Consider the following 19,705-nt stretch of genomic DNA (forward strand, 5'->3'; position numbering starts at 1 on the left):
AGGCTTCTTTCCAAAGGGCGAGTTGGGCCCCACAGCATCTTGCTTCCAGCTCTTTGGGAAGCTAAGAAACAACTCGCTCTGCACAGTGCTCTTACAGCCTACCGGGAACATCTCTTCCAAAGGCCTGTGAAACGTAGTTTCTTTGCAGGCCTAATCTGGCTGACGTAGGACTTCTGCTCTGGGTGTGCTACTTTGCCCTAGAGCTGAAAGGCACAACGTGCAGGCTTCTTTCCAAAGGGAGAGTTGGGCCCCACAGCATCTTGCTTCCAGCTCTTTGGGAAGCTAAGAAACAACTCGCTCTGCACAGTGCTCTTACAGCCTACCGGGAACACGTCTTCCAAAGGCCTGTGAAACGGTGTTTCTTTGCAGGCCTCATCTGGCTGAAGTAGGACTTCTGCTCTGGGTGTGCTGCTTTGTCCTAGTCTGAAAGGCACAACGTGCAGGCTTCTTTCCAAAGGGCGAGTTGGGCCCCACAGCATCTTGCTTCCAGCTCTTTGGCAAGCTAAGAAAGAACTCGCTCTGCACAGTGCTCTTACAGCCTACCGGGAACATCTCTTCCAAAGGCCTGTGAAACGCAGATTCTTTGCAGGCCTGATCTGGCTGAAGTAGGACTTCTGCTCTGGGTGTGCTACTTTGCCCTAGAGCTGAAAGGCACAACATGCAGGCTTCTTTCCAAAGGGCGAGTTGGGCCCCACAGCATCTTGCTTCCAGCTCTTTGGGAAGCTAAGAAACAACTCGCTCTGCACAGTGCTCTTACAGCCTACCGGGAACATCTCTTCCAAAGGCCTGTGAAACGCAGTTTCTTTGCAGGCCTGATCTGGCCGAAGTAGGACTTCTGCTCTGGGTGTGCTACTTTGCCCTAGAGCTGAAAGGCACAACGTGCAGGCTTCTTTCCAAAGGGCGAGTTGGGCCCCACAGCATCTTGCTTCCAGCTCTTTGGGAAGCTAAGAAACAACTCGCTCTGCACAGTGCTCTTACAGCCTAGTGGGAACATCTCTTCCAAAGGCCTGTGAAATGCAGTTTCTTTGCAGGCCTAATCTGGCTGACGTAGGACTTCTGCTCTGGGTGTGCTACTTTGCCCTAGAGCTGAAAGGCACAACGTGCAGGCTTCTTTCCAAAGGGAGAGTTGGGCCCCACAGCATCTTGCTTCCAGCTCTTTGGGAAGCTAAGAAACAACTCGCTCTGCACAGTGCTCTTACAGCCTACCGGGAACATGTCTTCCAAAGGCCTGTGAAACGGTGTTTCTTTGCAGGCCTCATCTGGCTGAAGTAGGACTTCTGCTCTGGGTGTGCTGCTTTGTCCTAGTCTGAAAGGCACAACGTGCAGGCTTCTTTCCAAAGGGCGAGTTGGGCCCCACAGCATCTTGCTTCCAGCTCTTTGGGAAGCTAAGAAACAACTCGCTCTGCACAGTGCTCTTACAGCCTACCGGGAACATCTCTTCCAAAGGCCTGTGAAACGCAGTTTCTTTGCAGGCCTGATCTGGCTGAAGTAGGACTTCTGCTCTGGGTGTGCTACTTTGCCCTAGAGCTGAAAGGCACAACGTGCAGGCTTCTTTCCAAAGGGCGAGTTGGGCCCCACAGCATCTTGCTTCCAGCTCTTTGGGAAGCTAAGAAACAACTCGCTCTGCACAGTGCTCTTACAGCCTACCGGGAACATCTCTTCCAAAGGCCTGTGAAACGCAGTTTCTTTGCAGGCCTGATCTGGCCGAAGTAGGACTTCTGCTCTGGGTGTGCTACTTTGCCCTAGAGCTGAAAGGCACAACGTGCAGGCTTCTTTCCAAAGGGCGAGTTGGGCCCCACAGCATCTTGCTTCCAGCTCTTTGGGAAGCTAAGAAACAACTCGCTCTGCACAGTGCTCTTACAGCCTACCGGGAACATCTCTTCCAAAGGCCAGTGAAGCGCAGTTTCTTTGCAGGCCTGATCTGGCTGAAGTAGGACTTCTGCTCTGGGTGTGCTACTTTGCCCTAGAGCTGAAAGGCACAACGTGCAGGCTTCTTTCCAAAGGGCGAGTTGGGCCCCACAGCATCTTGCTTCCAGCTCTTTGGGAAGCTAAGAAACAACTTGCTCTGCACAGTGCTCTTACAGCCTAGTGGGACCATCCATTCTAAAGGCCTGTGAAACGCAGTTTCTTTGCAGGCCTGATCTGGCTGAAGTAGGACTTCTGCTCTGGGTGTGCTACTTTGCCCTAGAGCTGAAAGGCACAACGTGCAGGCTTCTTTCCAAAGGGCGAGTTGGGCCCCACAGCATCTTGCTTCCAGCTCTTTGGGAAGCTAAGAAACCACTCGCTCTGCACAGTGCTCTTACAGCCTACCGGGAACATCTCTTCCAAAGGCCTGTGAAACGCAGTTTCTTTGCAGGCCTGATCTGGCTGAAGTAGGACTTCTGCTCTGGGTGTGCTACTTCGCCCTAGAGCTGAAAGGCACAACGTGCAGGCTTCTTTCCAAGGGCGAGTTGGGCCCCACCGCATCTTGGTTCCAGCTCTTTGGGAAGCTAAGAAACAACTCGCTCTGCACAGTGCTCTTACAGCCTACCGGGAACATCTCTTCCAAAGGCCTGTGAAACGCAGTTTCTTTGCAGGCCTGATCTGGCTGAAGTGGGATTTCTGCTCTGGGTGTGCTACTTTGCCCTAGAGCTGAAAGGCACAACGTGCAGGCTTCTTTCCAAAGGGCGAGTTGGGCCCCACAGCATCTTGCTTCCAGCTCTTTGGGAAGCTAAGAAACAACTCGCTCTGCACAGTGCTCTTACAGCCTACCGGGAACATCTCTTCCAAAGGCCTGTGAAACGCAGTTTCTTTGCAGGCCTGATCTGGCCGAAGTAGGACTTCTGCTCTGGGTGTGCTACTTTGCCCTAGAGCTGAAAGGCACAACGTGCAGGCTTCTTTCCAAAGGGCGTGTTGGGCCCCACAGCATCTTGCTTCCAGCTCTTTGGGAAGCTAAGAAACAACTCGCTCTGCACAGTGCTCTTACAGCCTACCGGGAACATCTCTTCCAAAGGCCTGTGAAACGCAGTTTCTTTGCAGGCCTGATCTGGCTGAAGTAGGACTTCTGCTCTGGGTGTGCTACTTTGCCCTAGAGCTGAAAGGCACAACGTGCAGGCTTCTTTCCAAAGGGCGAGTTGGGCCCCACAGCATCTTGCTTCCAGCTCTTTGGGAAGCTAAGAAACAACTCGCTCTGCACAGTGCTCTTACAGCCTACCGGGAACATCTCTTCCAAAGGCCTGTGAAACGCAGTTTCTTTGCAGGCCTGATCTCGCTGAAGTAGGACTTCTGCTCTGGGTGTGCTACTTTGCCCTAGAGCTGAAAGGCACAACGTTCAGACTTCTTTCCAAAGGGCGAGTTGGGCCCCACAGCATCTTGCTTCCAGCTCTTTGGGAAGCTAAGAAACAACTCGCTCTGCACAGTGCTCTTACAGCCTACCGGGAACATCTCTTATAAAGGCCAGTGAAACGCAGTTTCTTTGCAGGCCTGATCTGGCTTAAGTAGGACTTCTGCTCTGGGTGTGCTACTTTGCCCTAGAGCTGAAAGGCACAACGTGCAGGCTTCTTTCCAAAGGGCGAGTTGGGCCCCACAGCATCTTGCTTCCAGCTCTTTGGGAAGCTAAGAAACAACTCGCTCTGCACAGTGCTCTTACAGCCTACTGGGAACATCTCTTCCAAAGGCCTGTGAAACGCAGTTTCTTTGCAGGCCTGATCTGGCTGAAGTAGGACTTCTGCTCTGGGTGTGCTACTTTGCCCTAGAGCTGAAAGGCACAACGTGCAGGCTTCTTTCCAAAGGGCGACTTGGGCCCAACAGCATCTTGCTTCCAGCTATTTGGGAAGCTAAGAAACAACTCGCTCTGCACAGTGCTCTTACAGCCTACCGGGAACATCTCTTATAAAGACCAGTGAAACGCAGTTTCTTTGCAGGCCTGATCTGGCTGAAGTAGGACTTCTGCTCTGGGTGTGCTACTTTGCCCTAGAGCTGAAAGGCACAACGTACAGGCTTCTTTCCAAAGGGCGAGTTGGGCCCCACAGCATCTTGCTTCCAGCTCTTTGGGAAGCTAAGAAACAACTCGCTCTGCACAGTACTCTTACATCCTACCGGGAACATCTCTTCCAAAGGCCTGTGAAACGCAGTTTCTTTGCAGGCCTGATCTGGCCGAAGTAGGACTTCTGCTCTGGGTCTGCTACTTTGCCCTAGAGCTGAAAGGCACAACGTGCAGGCTTCTTTCCAAAGGGCGAGTTGGGCCCCACAGCATCTTGCTTCCAGCTCTTTGGGAAGCTAAGAAACAACTCGCTCTGCACAGTGCTCTTACAGCCTAGTGGGAACATCTCTTCCAAAGGCCTGTGAAACGCAGTTTCTTTGCAGGCCTGATCTGGCTGAAGTAGGACTTCTGCTCTGGGTGTGCTACTTTGCCCTAGAGCTGAAAGGCACAACGTGCAGGCTTCTTTCCAAAGGGCGAGTTGGGCCCCACAGCATCTTGCTTCCAGCTCTTTGGGAAGCTAAGAAACAACTCGCTCTGCACAGTGCTCTTACAGCCTACCGGGAACATCTCTTCCAAAGGCCTGTGAAACGCAGTTTCTTTGCAGGCCTGATCTGGCTGAAGTAGCACTTCTGCTCTGGGTGTGCTACTTTGCCCTAGAGCTGAAAGGCACAACGTGCAGGCTTCTTTCCAAAGGGCGAGTTGGGCCCCACAGCATCTTGCTTCCAGCTCTTTGGGAAGCTAAGAAACAACTCGCTCTGCACAGTGCTCTTACAGCCTACCGGGAACATCTCTTCCAAAGGCCTGTGAAACGCAGTTTCTTTGCAGGCCTGATCTGGCTGAAGTAGGACTTCTGCTCTGGGTGTGCTACTTTGCCCTAGAGCTGAAAGGCACAACGTGCAGGCTTCTTTCCAAAGGGCGAGTTGGGCCCCACAGCATCTTGCTTCCAGCTCTTTGGGAAGCTAAGAAACAACTCGCTCTGCACAGTGCTCTTACAGCCTACCGGGAACATCTCTTCCAAAGGCCTGTGAAACGCAGTTTCTTTGCAGGCCTGATCTGGCGGAAGTAGGACTTCTGCTCTGGGTGTGCTACTTTGCCCTAGAGCTCAAAGGCACAACGTGCAGGCTTCTTTCCAAAGGGCGAGTTGGGCCCCACAGCATCTTGCTTCCAGCTCTTTGGGAAGCTAAGAAACAACTCGCTCTGCACAGTGCTCTTACAGCCTACCGGGAACATGTCTTCCAAAGGCCTGTGAAACGCAGTTTCTTTGCAGGCCTGATCTGGCTGAAGTAGGACTTCTGCTCTGGGTGTGCTACTTTGCCCTAGAGCTGAAAGGCACAACGTGCAGGCTTCTTTCCAAAGGGCGAGTTGGGCCCCACAGCATCTTGCTTCCAGCTCTTTGGGAAGCTAAGAAACCACTCGCTCTGCACAGTGCTCTTACAGCCTACCGGGAACATCTCTTCCAAAGGCCTGTGAAACGCAGTTTCTTTGCAGGCCTGATCTGGCTGAAGTAGGACTTCTGCTCTGGGTGTGCTACTTTGCCCTAGAGCTGAAAGGCACAACGTGCAGGCTTCTTTCCAAAGGGCGAGTTGGGCCCCACAGCATCTTGCTTCCAGCTCTTTGGGAAGCTAAGAAACAACTCGCTCTGCACAGTGCTCTTACAGCCTACCGGGAACATCTCTTCCAAAGGCCTGTGAAACGCAGTTTCTTTGCAGGCCTGATCTGGCTGAAGTAGGACTTCTGCTCTGGGTGTGCTACTTTGCCCTAGAGCTGAAAGGCACAACGTGCAGGCTTCTTTCCAGAGGGCGAGTTGGGCCCCACAGCATCTTGCTTCCAGCTCTTTGGGAAGCTAAGAAACAACTCGCTCTGCACAGTGCTCTTACAGCCTAGTGGGAAAATCTCTTCCAAAGGCCTGTGAAACGCAGTTTCTTTGCAGGCCTGATCTGGCTGAAGTAGGACTTCTGCTCTGGGTGTGCTACTTTGCCCTAGAGCTGAAAGGCACAACGTGCAGGCTTCTTTCCAAAGGGCGAGTTGGGCCCCACAGCATCTTGCTTCCAGCTCTTTGGGAAGCTAAGAAACCACTCGCTCTGCACAGTGCTCTTACAGCCTACCGGGAACATCTCTTCCAAAGGCCTGTGAAACGCAGTTTCTTTGCAGGCCTGATCTGGCTGAAGTAGGATTTCTGCTCTGGGTGTGCTACTTTGCCCTAGAGCTGAAAGGCACAACGTGCAGGCTTCTTTCCAAAGGGCGAGTTGGGCCCCACCCCATCTTGCTTCCAGCTCTTTGGGAAGCTGAGAAACAACTCGCTCTGCACAGTGCTCTTACAGCCTACCGGGAACATCTCTTCCAAAGGCCTGTGAAATGCAGTTTCTTTGCAGGCCTGATCTGGCTGAAGTAGGACTTCTGCTCTGGGTGTGCTACTTTGCCCTAGAGCTGAAAGGCACAACGTGCAGGCTTCTTTCCAAAGGGCGAGTTGGGCCCCACAGCATCTTGCTTCCAGCTCTTTGGGAAGCTAAGAAACAACTCGCTCTGCACAGTGCTCTTACAGCCTACCGGGAACATCTCTTCCAAAGGCCTGTGAAACGCAGTTTCTTTGCAGGCCTGATCTGGCTGAAGTAGGACTTCTGCTCTGGGTGTGCTACTTTGCCCTAGAGCTGAAAGGCACAACGTGCAGGCTTCTTTCCAAAGGGCGAGTTGGGCCCCACAGCATCTTGCTTCCAGCTCTTTGGGAAGCTAAGAAACAACTCGCTCTGCACAGTGCTCTTACAGCCTACCGGGAACATCTCTTCCAAAGGCCTGTGAAACGCAGTATCTTTGCAGGCCTGATCTGGCGGAAGTAGGACTTCTGCTCTGGGTGTGCTACTTTGCCCTAGAGCTGAAAGGCACAACGTGCAGGCTTCTTTCCAAAGGGCGAGTTGGGCCCCACAGCATCTTGCTTCCAGCTCTTTGGGAAGCTAAGAAACAACTCGCTCTGCACAGTGCTCTTACAGCCTACCGGGAACATCTCTTCCAAAGGCCTGTGAAACGCAGTTTCTTTGCAGGCCTGATCTGGCTGAAGTAGGACTTCTGCTCTGGGTGTGCTACTTTGCCCTAGAGCTGAAAGGCACAACGTGCAGGCTTCTTTCCAGAGGGCGAGCTGGGCCCCACAGCATCTTGCTTCCAGCTCTTTGGGAAGCTAAGAAACAACTCGCTCTGCACAGTGCTCTTACAGCCTAGTGGGAACATCTCTTCCAAAGGCCTGTGAAACGCAGTTTCTTTGCAGGCCTGATCTGGCTGAAGTAGGACTTCTGCTCTGGGTGTGCTACTTTGCCCTAGAGCTGAAAGGCACAACGTGCAGGCTTCTTTCCAAAGGGCGAGTTGGGCCCCACAGCATCTTGCTTCCAGCTCTTTGGGAAGCTAAGAAACCACTCGCTCTGCACAGTGCTCTTACAGCCTACCGGGAACATCTCTTCCAAAGGCCTGTGAAACGCAGTTTCTTTGCAGGCCTGATCTGGCTGAAGTAGGATTTCTGCTCTGGGTGTGCTACTTTGCCCTAGAGCTGAAAGGCACAACGTGCAGGCTTCTTTCCAAAGGGAGAGTTGGGCCCCACCCCATCTTGCTTCCAGCTCTTTGGGAAGCTGAGAAACAACTCGCTCTGCACAGTGCTCTTACAGCCTACCGGGAACATCTCTTCCAAAGGCCTGTGAAATGCAGTTTCTTTGCAGGCCTGATCTGGCTGAAGTAGGACTTCTGCTCTGGGTGTGCTACTTTGCCCTAGAGCTGAAAGGCACAACGTGCAGGCTTCTTTCCAAAGGGCGAGTTGGGCCCCACAGCATCTTGCTTCCAGCTCTTTGGGAAGCTAAGAAACAACTCGCTCTGCACAGTGCTCTTACAGCCTACCGGGAACATCTCTTCCAAAGGCCTGTGAAACGCAGTTTCTTTGCAGGCCTGATCTGGCTGAAGTAGGACTTCTGCTCTGGGTGTGCTACTTTGCCCTAGAGCTGAAAGGCACAACGTGCAGGCTTCTTTCCAAAGGGCGAGTTGGGCCCCACAGCATCTTGCTTCCAGCTCTTTGGGAAGCTAAGAAACAACTCGCTCTGCACAGTGCTCTTACAGCCTACCGGGAACATCTCTTCCAAAGGCCTGTGAAACGCAGTTTCTTTGCAGGCCTGATCTGGCTGAAGTAGGACTTCTGCTCTGTGTGTGCTACTTTGCCCTAGAGCTGAAAGGCACAACGTGCAGTCTTCTTTCCAAAGGGCGAGTTGGGCCCCACAGCATCTTGCTTCCAGCTCTTTGGGAAGCTAAGAAACAACTCGCTCTGCACAGTGCTCTTACAGCCTACCGGGAACATGTCTTCCAAAGGCCTGTGAAACGCAGTTTCTTTGCAGGCCTGATCTGGCGGAAGTAGGACTTCTGCTCTGGGTGTGCTACTTTGCCCTAGAGCTGAAAGGCACAACGTGCAGGCTTCTTTCCAAAGGGCGAGTTGGGCCCCACAGCATCTTGCTTCCAGCTCTTTGGGAAGCTAAGAAACAACTCGCTCTGCACAGTGCTCTTACAGCCTACCGGGAACATCTCTTCCAAAGGCCTGTGAAACGCAGTTTCTTTGCAGGCCTGATCTGGCTGAAGTAGGACTTCTGCTCTGGGTGTGCTACTTTGCCCTAGAGCTGAAAGGCACAACGTGCAGGCTTCTTTCCAGAGGGCGAGTTGGGCCCCACAGCATCTTGCTTCCAGCTCTTTGGGAAGCTAAGAAACAACTCGCTCTGCACAGTGCTCTTACAGCCTAGTGGGAACATCTCTTCCAAAGGCCTGTGAAACGCAGTTTCTTTGCAGGCCTGATCTGGCTGAAGTAGGACTTCTGCTCTGGGTGTGCTACTTTGCCCTAGAGCTGAAAGGCACAACGTGCAGGCTTCTTTCCAAAGGGCGAGTTGGGCCCCACAGCATCTTGCTTCCAGCTCTTTGGGAAGCTAAGAAACCACTCGCTCTGCACAGTGCTCTTACAGCCTACCGGGAACATCTCTTCCAAAGGCCTGTGAAACGCAGTTTCTTTGCAGGCCTGATCTGGCTGAAGTAGGATTTCTGCTCTGGGTGTGCTACTTTGCCCTAGAGCTGAAAGGCACAACGTGCAGGTTTCTTTCCAAAGGGCGAGTTGGGCCCCACAGCATCTTGCTTCCAGCTCTTTGGGAAGCTAAGAAACAACTCGCTCTGCACAGTGCTCTTACAGCCTACCGGGAACATCTCTTCCAAAGGCCTGTGAAACGCAGTTTCTTTGCAGGCCTGATCTGGCTGAAGAAGGACTTCTGCTCTGGGTGTGCTACTTTGCCCTAGAGCTGAAAGGCACAACGTGCAGGCTTCTTTCCAAAGGGCGAGTTGGGCCCCACAGCATCTTGCTTCCAGCTCTTTGGGAAGCTAAGAAACGACTCGCTCTGCACAGTGCTCTTACAGCCTACCGGGAACATCTCTCCGAAAGGCCTGTGAAACGCAGTTTCTTTGCAGGCCTGATCTGGCTGAAGTAGGACTTCTGCTCTGGGTGTGCTACTTTGCCCTAGAGCTGAAAGGCACAACGTGCAGGCTTCTTTCCAAAGGGCGAGTTGGGCCCCACAGCATCTTGCTTCCAGCTCTTTGGGAAGCTAAGAAACAACTCGCTCTGCACAGTGCTCTTACAGCCTACCGGGAACATCTCTCCCAAAGGCCTGTGAAACTCAGTTTCTTTGCAGGCCTGATCTGGCTGAAGTAGGACTTCTGCTCTGGGTGTGCTACTTTGCCCTAGAGCTGAAAGGCACAACGTGCAGGCTTCTTTCCAAAGGGCGAGTTGGGCCCCACAGCATCTTGCTTCCAGCTCTTTGGGAAGCTAAGAAACCACTCGCTCTGCACAGTGCTCTTACAGCCTAGTGGGAACATCTCTTCCAAAGGCCTGTGAAACGCAGTTTCTTTGCAGGCCTGATCTGGCTGAAGTAGGACTTCTGCTCTGGGTGTGCTACTTTGCCCTAGAGCTGAAACTCACAACGTGCAGTCTTCCTTCCAAAGGGCGAGTTGGGCCCCACAGCATCTTGCTTCCAGCTCTTTGGGAAGCTAAGAAACAACTCGCTCTGCACAGTGCTCTAACAGCCTACCGGGAACATCTCTTCCAAAGGCCTGTGAAACGCAGTTTCTTTGCAGGCCTGATCTGGCTGAAGTAGGACTTCTGCTCTGGGTGTGCTACTTTGCCCTAGAGCTGAAAGGCACAATGTGCAGGCTTCTTTCCAAAGGGCGAGTTGGGCCCCACAGCATCTTGCTTCCAGCCTTTGGGAAGCTAAGAAACAACTCGCTCTGCACAGTGCTCTTACAGCCTAGTGGGAACATCTCTTCCAAAGGCCTGTTAAACGCAGTTTCTTTGCAGGCCTGATCTGGCCGAAGTAGGACTTCTGCTCTGGGTGTGCTACTTTGCCCTAGAGCTGAAAGGCACAACGTGCAGGCTTCTTTCCAAAGGGCGAGTTGGGCCCCACAGCATCTTGCTTCCAGCTCTTTGGGAAGCTAAGAAACAACTCGCTCTGCACAGTGCTCTTACAGCCTAGTGGGAACATGTCTTCCAAAGGCCTGTAAATCGCAGTTTCTTTGCAGGCCTGATCTGGCTGAAGTAGGACTTCTGCTCTGGGTGTGCTACTTTGCCCTAGAGCTGAAAGGCACAACGTGCAGGCTTCTTTCCAAAGGGCGAGTTGGGCCCCACAGCATCTTGCTTCCAGCTCTTTGGGAAGCTAAGAAACAACTCGCTCTGCACAATGCTCTTACAGCCTAGTGGGAACATCTCTTCCAAAGGCCTGTGAAACGCAGTTTCTTTGCAGGCCTGATCTGGCTGAAGTAGGACTTCTGCTCTGGGTGTGCTACTTTGCCCTAGAGCTGAAAGGCACAACGTGCAGGCTTCTTTCCAAAGGGCGAGTTGGACCCCACAGCATCTTGCTTCCAGCTCTTTGGGAAGCTAAGAAACAACTCGCTCTGCACAGTGCTCTTACAGCCTACCGGGAACATGTCTTCCAAAGGCCTGTGAAACGCAGTTTCTTTTCAGGCCTGATCTGGCTGCAGTAGGACTTCTGCTCTGGGTGTGCTACTTTGCCCTAGAGCTGAAAGGCACAACGTGCAGGCTTCTTTCCAAAGGGCGAGTTGGGCCCCACAGCATCTTGCTTCCAGCTTTTGGGAAGCTAAGAAACAACTCGCTCTGCACAGTGCTCTTACAGCCTAGTGGGAACATCTCTTCCAAAGGCCTGTTAAACGCAGTTTCTTTGCAGGCCTGATCTGGCCGAAGTAGGACTTCTGCTCTGGGTGTGCTACTTTGCCCTAGAGCTGAAAGGCACAACGTGCAGGCTTCTTTCCAAAGGGCGAGTTGGGCCCCACAGCATCTTGCTTCCAGCTCTTTGGGAAGCTAAGAAACAACTCGCTCTGCACAGTGCTCTTACAGCCTAGTGGGAACATGTCTTCCAAAGGCCTGTAAATCGCAGTTTCTTTGCAGGCCTGATCTGGCTGAAGTAGGACTTCTGCTCTGGGTGTGCTACTTTGCCCTAGAGCTGAAAGCCACAACGTGCAGGCTTCTTTCCAATGGGCGAGTTGGGCCCCACAGCATCTTGCTTCCAGCTCTTTGGGAAGCTAAGAAACAACTCGCTCTGCACAGTTCTCTTACAGCCTACTGGGAACATCTCTTCCAAAGGCCTGTGAAACGCAGTTTCTTTGCAGGCCTGATCTGGCTGAAGTAGGACTTCTGCTCTGGGTGTGCTACTTTGCCCTAGAGCTGAAAGGCACAACGTGCAGGCTTCTTTCCAGAGGGCGAGTTGGGCCCCACAGCATCTTGCTTCCAGCTCTTTGGGAAGCTAAGAAACAACTCGCTCTGCACAGTGCTCTTACAGCCTACCGGGAACATCTCTTCCAAAGGCCTGTGAAACGCAGTTTCTTTGCAGGCCTGATCTGGCTGCAGTAGGACTTCTGCTCTGGGTGTGCTACTTTGCCCTAGAGCTGAAAGGCACAACGTGCAGGCTTCTTTCCAAAGGGCGAGTTGGGCCCCACAGCATCTTGCTTCCAGCTCTTTGGGAAGCTAAGAAACAACTCGCTCTGCACAGTGCTCTTACAGCCTACCGGGAACATCTCTTCCAAAGGCCTGTGAAACGCAGTTTCTTTGCAGGCCTGATCTGGCTGAAGTAGGACTTCTGCTCTGGGTGTGCTACTTTGCCCTAGAGCTGAAAGGCACAACGTGCAGGCTTCTTTCCAGAGGGCGAGTTGGGCCCCACAGCATCTTGCTTCCAGCTCTTTGGGAAGCTAAGAAACAACTCGCTCTGCACAGTGCTCTTACAGCCTAGTGGGAACATCTCTTCCAAAGGCCTGTGAAACGCAGTTTCTTTGCAGGCCTGATCTGGCTGAAGTAGGACTTCTGCTCTGGGTGTGCTACTTTGCCCTAGAGCTGAAAGGCACAACGTGCAGGCTTCTTTCCAAAGGGCGAGTTGGGCCCCACAGCATCTTGCTTCCAGCTCTTTGGGAAGCTAAGAAACCACTCGCTCTGCACAGTGCTCTTACAGCCTACCGGGAACATCTCTTCCAAAGGCCTGTGAAACGCAGTTTCTTTGCAGGCCTGATCTGGCTGAAGTAGGATTTCTGCTCTGGGTGTGCTACTTTGCCCTAGAGCTGAAAGGCACAACGTGCAGGTTTCTTTCCAAAGGGCGAGTTGGGCCCCACAGAATCTTGCTTCCAGCTCTTTGGGAAGCTAAGAAACAACTCGCTCTGCACAGTGCTCTTACAGCCTACCGGGAACATCTCTTCCAAAGGCCTGTGAAACGCAGTTTCTTTGCAGGCCTGATCTGGCTGAAGTAGGACTTCTGCTCTGGGTGTGCTACTTTGCCCTAGAGCTGAAAGGCACAACGTGCAGGCTTCTTTCCAAAGGGCGAGTTGGGCCCCACAGCATCTTGCTTCCAGCTCTTTGGGAAGCTAAGAAACGACTCGCTCTGCACAGTGCTCTTACAGCCTACCGGGAACATCTCTCCGAAAGGCCTGTGAAACGCAGTTTCTTTGCAGGCCTGATCTGGCTGAAGTAGGACTTCTGCTCTGGGTGTGCTACTTTGCCCTAGAGCTGAAAGGCACAACGTGCAGGCTTCTTTCCAAAGGGCGAGTTGGGCCCCACAGCATCTTGCTTCCAGCTCTTTGGGAAGCTAAGAAACAACTCGCTCTGCACAGTGCTCTTACAGCCTACCGGGAACATCTCTCCCAAAGGCCTGTGAAACTCAGTTTCTTTGCAGGCCTGATCTGGCTGAAGTAGGACTTCTGCTCTGGGTGTGCTACTTTGCCCTAGAGCTGAAAGGCACAACGTGCAGGCTTCTTTCCAAAGGGCGAGTTGGGCCCCACAGCATCTTGCTTCCAGCTCTTTGGGAAGCTAAGAAACAACTCGCTCTGCACAGTGCTCTTACAGCCTACCGGGAACATCTCTTATAAAGACCAGTGAAACGCAGTTTCTTTGCAGGCCTGATCTGGCTGAAGTAGGACTTCTGCTCTGGGTGTGCTACTTTGCCCTAGAGCTGAAAGGCACAACGTACAGGCTTCTTTCCAAAGGGCGAGTTGGGCCCCACAGCATCTTGCTTCCAGCTCTTTGGGAAGCTAAGAAACAACTCGCTCTGCACAGTACTCTTACATCCTACCGGGAACATCTCTTCCAAAGGCCTGTGAAACGCAGTTTCTTTGCAGGCCTGATCTGGCCGAAGTAGGACTTCTGCTCTGGGTCTGCTACTTTGCCCTAGAGCTGAAAGGCACAACGTGCAGGCTTCTTTCCAAAGGGCGAGTTGGGCCCCACAGCATCTTGCTTCCAGCTCTTTGGGAAGCTAAGAAACAACTCGCTCTGCACAGTGCTCTTACAGCCTAGTGGGAACATCTCTTCCAAAGGCCTGTGAAACGCAGTTTCTTTGCAGGCCTGATCTGGCTGAAGTAGGACTTCTGCTCTGGGTGTGCTACTTTGCCCTAGAGCTGAAAGGCACAACGTGCAGGCTTCTTTCCAAAGGGCGAGTTGGGCCCCACAGCATCTTGCTTCCAGCTCTTTGGGAAGCTAAGAAACAACTCGCTCTGCACAGTGCTCTTACAGCCTACCGGGAACATCTCTTCCAAAGGCCTGTGAAACGCAGTTTCTTTGCAGGCCTGATCTGGCTGAAGTAGCACTTCTGCTCTGGGTGTGCTACTTTGCCCTAGAGCTGAAAGGCACAACGTGCAGGCTTCTTTCCAAAGGGCGAGTTGGGCCCCACAGCATCTTGCTTCCAGCTCTTTGGGAAGCTAAGAAACAACTCGCTCTGCACAGTGCTCTTACAGCCTACCGGGAACATCTCTTCCAAAGGCCTGTGAAACGCAGTTTCTTTGCAGGCCTGATCTGGCTGAAGTAGGACTTCTGCTCTGGGTGTGCTACTTTGCCCTAGAGCTGAAAGGCACAACGTGCAGGCTTCTTTCCAAAGGGCGAGTTGGGCCCCACAGCATCTTGCTTCCAGCTCTTTGGGAAGCTAAGAAACAACTCGCTCTGCACAGTGCTCTTACAGCCTACCGGGAACATCTCTTCCAAAGGCCTGTGAAACGCAGTTTCTTTGCAGGCCTGATCTGGCGGAAGTAGGACTTCTGCTCTGGGTGTGCTACTTTGCCCTAGAGCTCAAAGGCACAACGTGCAGGCTTCTTTCCAAAGGGCGAGTTGGGCCCCACAGCATCTTGCTTCCAGCTCTTTGGGAAGCTAAGAAACAACTCGCTCTGCACAGTGCTCTTACAGCCTACCGGGAACATGTCTTCCAAAGGCCTGTGAAACGCAGTTTCTTTGCAGGCCTGATCTGGCTGAAGTAGGACTTCTGCTCTGGGTGTGCTACTTTGCCCTAGAGCTGAAAGGCACAACGTGCAGGCTTCTTTCCAAAGGGCGAGTTGGGCCCCACAGCATCTTGCTTCCAGCTCTTTGGGAAGCTAAGAAACCACTCGCTCTGCACAGTGCTCTTACAGCCTACCGGGAACATCTCTTCCAAAGGCCTGTGAAACGCAGTTTCTTTGCAGGCCTGATCTGGCTGAAGTAGGACTTCTGCTCTGGGTGTGCTACTTTGCCCTAGAGCTGAAAGGCACAACGTGCAGGCTTCTTTCCAAAGGGCGAGTTGGGCCCCACAGCATCTTGCTTCCAGCTCTTTGGGAAGCTAAGAAACAACTCGCTCTGCACAGTGCTCTTACAGCCTACCGGGAACATCTCTTCCAAAGGCCTGTGAAACGCAGTTTCTTTGCAGGCCTGATCTGGCTGAAGTAGGACTTCTGCTCTGGGTGTGCTACTTTGCCCTAGAGCTGAAAGGCACAACGTGCAGGCTTCTTTCCAGAGGGCGAGTTGGGCCCCACAGCATCTTGCTTCCAGCTCTTTGGGAAGCTAAGAAACAACTCGCTCTGCACAGTGCTCTTACAGCCTAGTGGGAAAATCTCTTCCAAAGGCCTGTGAAACGCAGTTTCTTTGCAGGCCTGATCTGGCTGAAGTAGGACTTCTGCTCTGGGTGTGCTACTTTGCCCTAGAGCTGAAAGGCACAACGTGCAGGCTTCTTTCCAAAGGGCGAGTTGGGCCCCACAGCATCTTGCTTCCAGCTCTTTGGGAAGCTAAGAAACCACTCGCTCTGCACAGTGCTCTTACAGCCTACCGGGAACATCTCTTCCAAAGGCCTGTGAAACGCAGTTTCTTTGCAGGCCTGATCTGGCTGAAGTAGGATTTCTGCTCTGGGTGTGCTACTTTGCCCTAGAGCTGAAAGGCACAACGTGCAGGCTTCTTTCCAAAGGGCGAGTTGGGCCCCACCCCATCTTGCTTCCAGCTCTTTGGGAAGCTGAGAAACAACTCGCTCTGCACAGTGCTCTTACAGCCTACCGGGAACATCTCTTCCAAAGGCCTGTGAAATGCAGTTTCTTTGCAGGCCTGATCTGGCTGAAGTAGGACTTCTGCTCTGGGTGTGCTACTTTGCCCTAGAGCTGAAAGGCACAACGTGCAGGCTTCTTTCCAAAGGGCGAGTTGGGCCCCACAGCATCTTGCTTCCAGCTCTTTGGGAAGCTAAGAAACAACTCGCTCTGCACAGTGCTCTTACAGCCTACCGGGAACATCTCTTCCAAAGGCCTGTGAAACGCAGTTTCTTTGCAGGCCTGATCTGGCTGAAGTAGGACTTCTGCTCTGGGTGTGCTACTTTGCCCTAGAGCTGAAAGGCACAACGTGCAGGCTTCTTTCCAAAGGGCGAGTTGGGCCCCACAGCATCTTGCTTCCAGCTCTTTGGGAAGCTAAGAAACAACTCGCTCTGCACAGTGCTCTTACAGCCTACCGGGAACATCTCTTCCAAAGGCCTGTGAAACGCAGTATCTTTGCAGGCCTGATCTGGCGGAAGTAGGACTTCTGCTCTGGGTGTGCTACTTTGCCCTAGAGCTGAAAGGCACAACGTGCAGGCTTCTTTCCAAAGGGCGAGTTGGGCCCCACAGCATCTTGCTTCCAGCTCTTTGGGAAGCTAAGAAACAACTCGCTCTGCACAGTGCTCTTACAGCCTACCGGGAACATCTCTTCCAAAGGCCTGTGAAACGCAGTTTCTTTGCAGGCCTGATCTGGCTGAAGTAGGACTTCTGCTCTGGGTGTGCTACTTTGCCCTAGAGCTGAAAGGCACAACGTGCAGGCTTCTTTCCAGAGGGCGAGCTGGGCCCCACAGCATCTTGCTTCCAGCTCTTTGGGAAGCTAAGAAACAACTCGCTCTGCACAGTGCTCTTACAGCCTAGTGGGAACATCTCTTCCAAAGGCCTGTGAAACGCAGTTTCTTTGCAGGCCTGATCTGGCTGAAGTAGGACTTCTGCTCTGGGTGTGCTACTTTGCCCTAGAGCTGAAAGGCACAACGTGCAGGCTTCTTTCCAAAGGGCGAGTTGGGCCCCACAGCATCTTGCTTCCAGCTCTTTGGGAAGCTAAGAAACCACTCGCTCTGCACAGTGCTCTTACAGCCTACCGGGAACATCTCTTCCAAAGGCCTGTGAAACGCAGTTTCTTTGCAGGCCTGATCTGGCTGAAGTAGGATTTCTGCTCTGGGTGTGCTACTTTGCCCTAGAGCTGAAAGGCACAACGTGCAGGCTTCTTTCCAAAGGGAGAGTTGGGCCCCACCCCATCTTGCTTCCAGCTCTTTGGGAAGCTGAGAAACAACTCGCTCTGCACAGTGCTCTTACAGCCTACCGGGAACATCTCTTCCAAAGGCCTGTGAAATGCAGTTTCTTTGCAGGCCTGATCTGGCTGAAGTAGGACTTCTGCTCTGGGTGTGCTACTTTGCCCTAGAGCTGAAAGGCACAACGTGCAGGCTTCTTTCCAAAGGGCGAGTTGGGCCCCACAGCATCTTGCTTCCAGCTCTTTGGGAAGCTAAGAAACAACTCGCTCTGCACAGTGCTCTTACAGCCTACCGGGAACATCTCTTCCAAAGGCCTGTGAAACGCAGTTTCTTTGCAGGCCTGATCTGGCTGAAGTAGGACTTCTGCTCTGGGTGTGCTACTTTGCCCTAGAGCTGAAAGGCACAACGTGCAGGCTTCTTTCCAAAGGGCGAGTTGGGCCCCACAGCATCTTGCTTCCAGCTCTTTGGGAAGCTAAGAAACAACTCGCTCTGCACAGTGCTCTTACAGCCTACCGGGAACATCTCTTCCAAAGGCCTGTGAAACGCAGTTTCTTTGCAGGCCTGATCTGGCTGAAGTAGGACTTCTGCTCTGTGTGTGCTACTTTGCCCTAGAGCTGAAAGGCACAACGTGCAGTCTTCTTTCCAAAGGGCGAGTTGGGCCCCACAGCATCTTGCTTCCAGCTCTTTGGGAAGCTAAGAAACAACTCGCTCTGCACAGTGCTCTTACAGCCTACCGGGAACATGTCTTCCAAAGGCCTGTGAAACGCAGTTTCTTTGCAGGCCTGATCTGGCGGAAGTAGGACTTCTGCTCTGGGTGTGCTACTTTGCCCTAGAGCTGAAAGGCACAACGTGCAGGCTTCTTTCCAAAGGGCGAGTTGGGCCCCACAGCATCTTGCTTCCAGCTCTTTGGGAAGCTAAGAAACAACTCGCTCTGCACAGTGCTCTTACAGCCTACCGGGAACATCTCTTCCAAAGGCCTGTGAAACGCAGTTTCTTTGCAGGCCTGATCTGGCTGAAGTAGGACTTCTGCTCTGGGTGTGCTACTTTGCCCTAGAGCTGAAAGGCACAACGTGCAGGCTTCTTTCCAGAGGGCGAGTTGGGCCCCACAGCATCTTGCTTCCAGCTCTTTGGGAAGCTAAGAAACAACTCGCTCTGCACAGTGCTCTTACAGCCTAGTGGGAACATCTCTTCCAAAGGCCTGTGAAACGCAGTTTCTTTGCAGGCCTGATCTGGCTGAAGTAGGACTTCTGCTCTGGGTGTGCTACTTTGCCCTAGAGCTGAAAGGCACAACGTGCAGGCTTCTTTCCAAAGGGCGAGTTGGGCCCCACAGCATCTTGCTTCCAGCTCTTTGGGAAGCTAAGAAACCACTCGCTCTGCACAGTGCTCTTACAGCCTACCGGGAACATCTCTTCCAAAGGCCTGTGAAACGCAGTTTCTTTGCAGGCCTGATCTGGCTGAAGTAGGATTTCTGCTCTGGGTGTGCTACTTTGCCCTAGAGCTGAAAGGCACAACGTGCAGGTTTCTTTCCAAAGGGCGAGTTGGGCCCCACAGCATCTTGCTTCCAGCTCTTTGGGAAGCTAAGAAACAACTCGCTCTGCACAGTGCTCTTACAGCCTACCGGGAACATCTCTTCCAAAGGCCTGTGAAACGCAGTTTCTTTGCAGGCCTGATCTGGCTGAAGAAGGACTTCTGCTCTGGGTGTGCTACTTTGCCCTAGAGCTGAAAGGCACAACGTGCAGGCTTCTTTCCAAAGGGCGAGTTGGGCCCCACAGCATCTTGCTTCCAGCTCTTTGGGAAGCTAAGAAACGACTCGCTCTGCACAGTGCTCTTACAGCCTACCGGGAACATCTCTCCGAAAGGCCTGTGAAACGCAGTTTCTTTGCAGGCCTGATCTGGCTGAAGTAGGACTTCTGCTCTGGGTGTGCTACTTTGCCCTAGAGCTGAAAGGCACAACGTGCAGGCTTCTTTCCAAAGGGCGAGTTGGGCCCCACAGCATCTTGCTTCCAGCTCTTTGGGAAGCTAAGAAACAACTCGCTCTGCACAGTGCTCTTACAGCCTACCGGGAACATCTCTCCCAAAGGCCTGTGAAACTCAGTTTCTTTGCAGGCCTGATCTGGCTGAAGTAGGACTTCTGCTCTGGGTGTGCTACTTTGCCCTAGAGCTGAAAGGCACAACGTGCAGGCTTCTTTCCAAAGGGCGAGTTGGGCCCCACAGCATCTTGCTTCCAGCTCTTTGGGAAGCTAAGAAACCACTCGCTCTGCACAGTGCTCTTACAGCCTAGTGGGAACATCTCTTCCAAAGGCCTGTGAAACGCAGTTTCTTTGCAGGCCTGATCTGGCTGAAGTAGGACTTCTGCTCTGGGTGTGCTACTTTGCCCTAGAGCTGAAACTCACAACGTGCAGTCTTCCTTCCAAAGGGCGAGTTGGGCCCCACAGCATCTTGCTTCCAGCTCTTTGGGAAGCTAAGAAACAACTCGCTCTGCACAGTGCTCTAACAGCCTACCGGGAACATCTCTTCCAAAGGCCTGTGAAACGCAGTTTCTTTGCAGGCCTGATCTGGCTGAAGTAGGACTTCTGCTCTGGGTGTGCTACTTTGCCCTAGAGCTGAAAGGCACAATGTGCAGGCTTCTTTCCAAAGGGCGAGTTGGGCCCCACAGCATCTT

Source organism: Equus caballus, chromosome 17 (genome assembly GCF_041296265.1).
Source record: "Equus caballus isolate H_3958 breed thoroughbred chromosome 17, TB-T2T, whole genome shotgun sequence".
Lineage (NCBI taxonomy): Eukaryota > Metazoa > Chordata > Mammalia > Perissodactyla > Equidae > Equus > Equus caballus.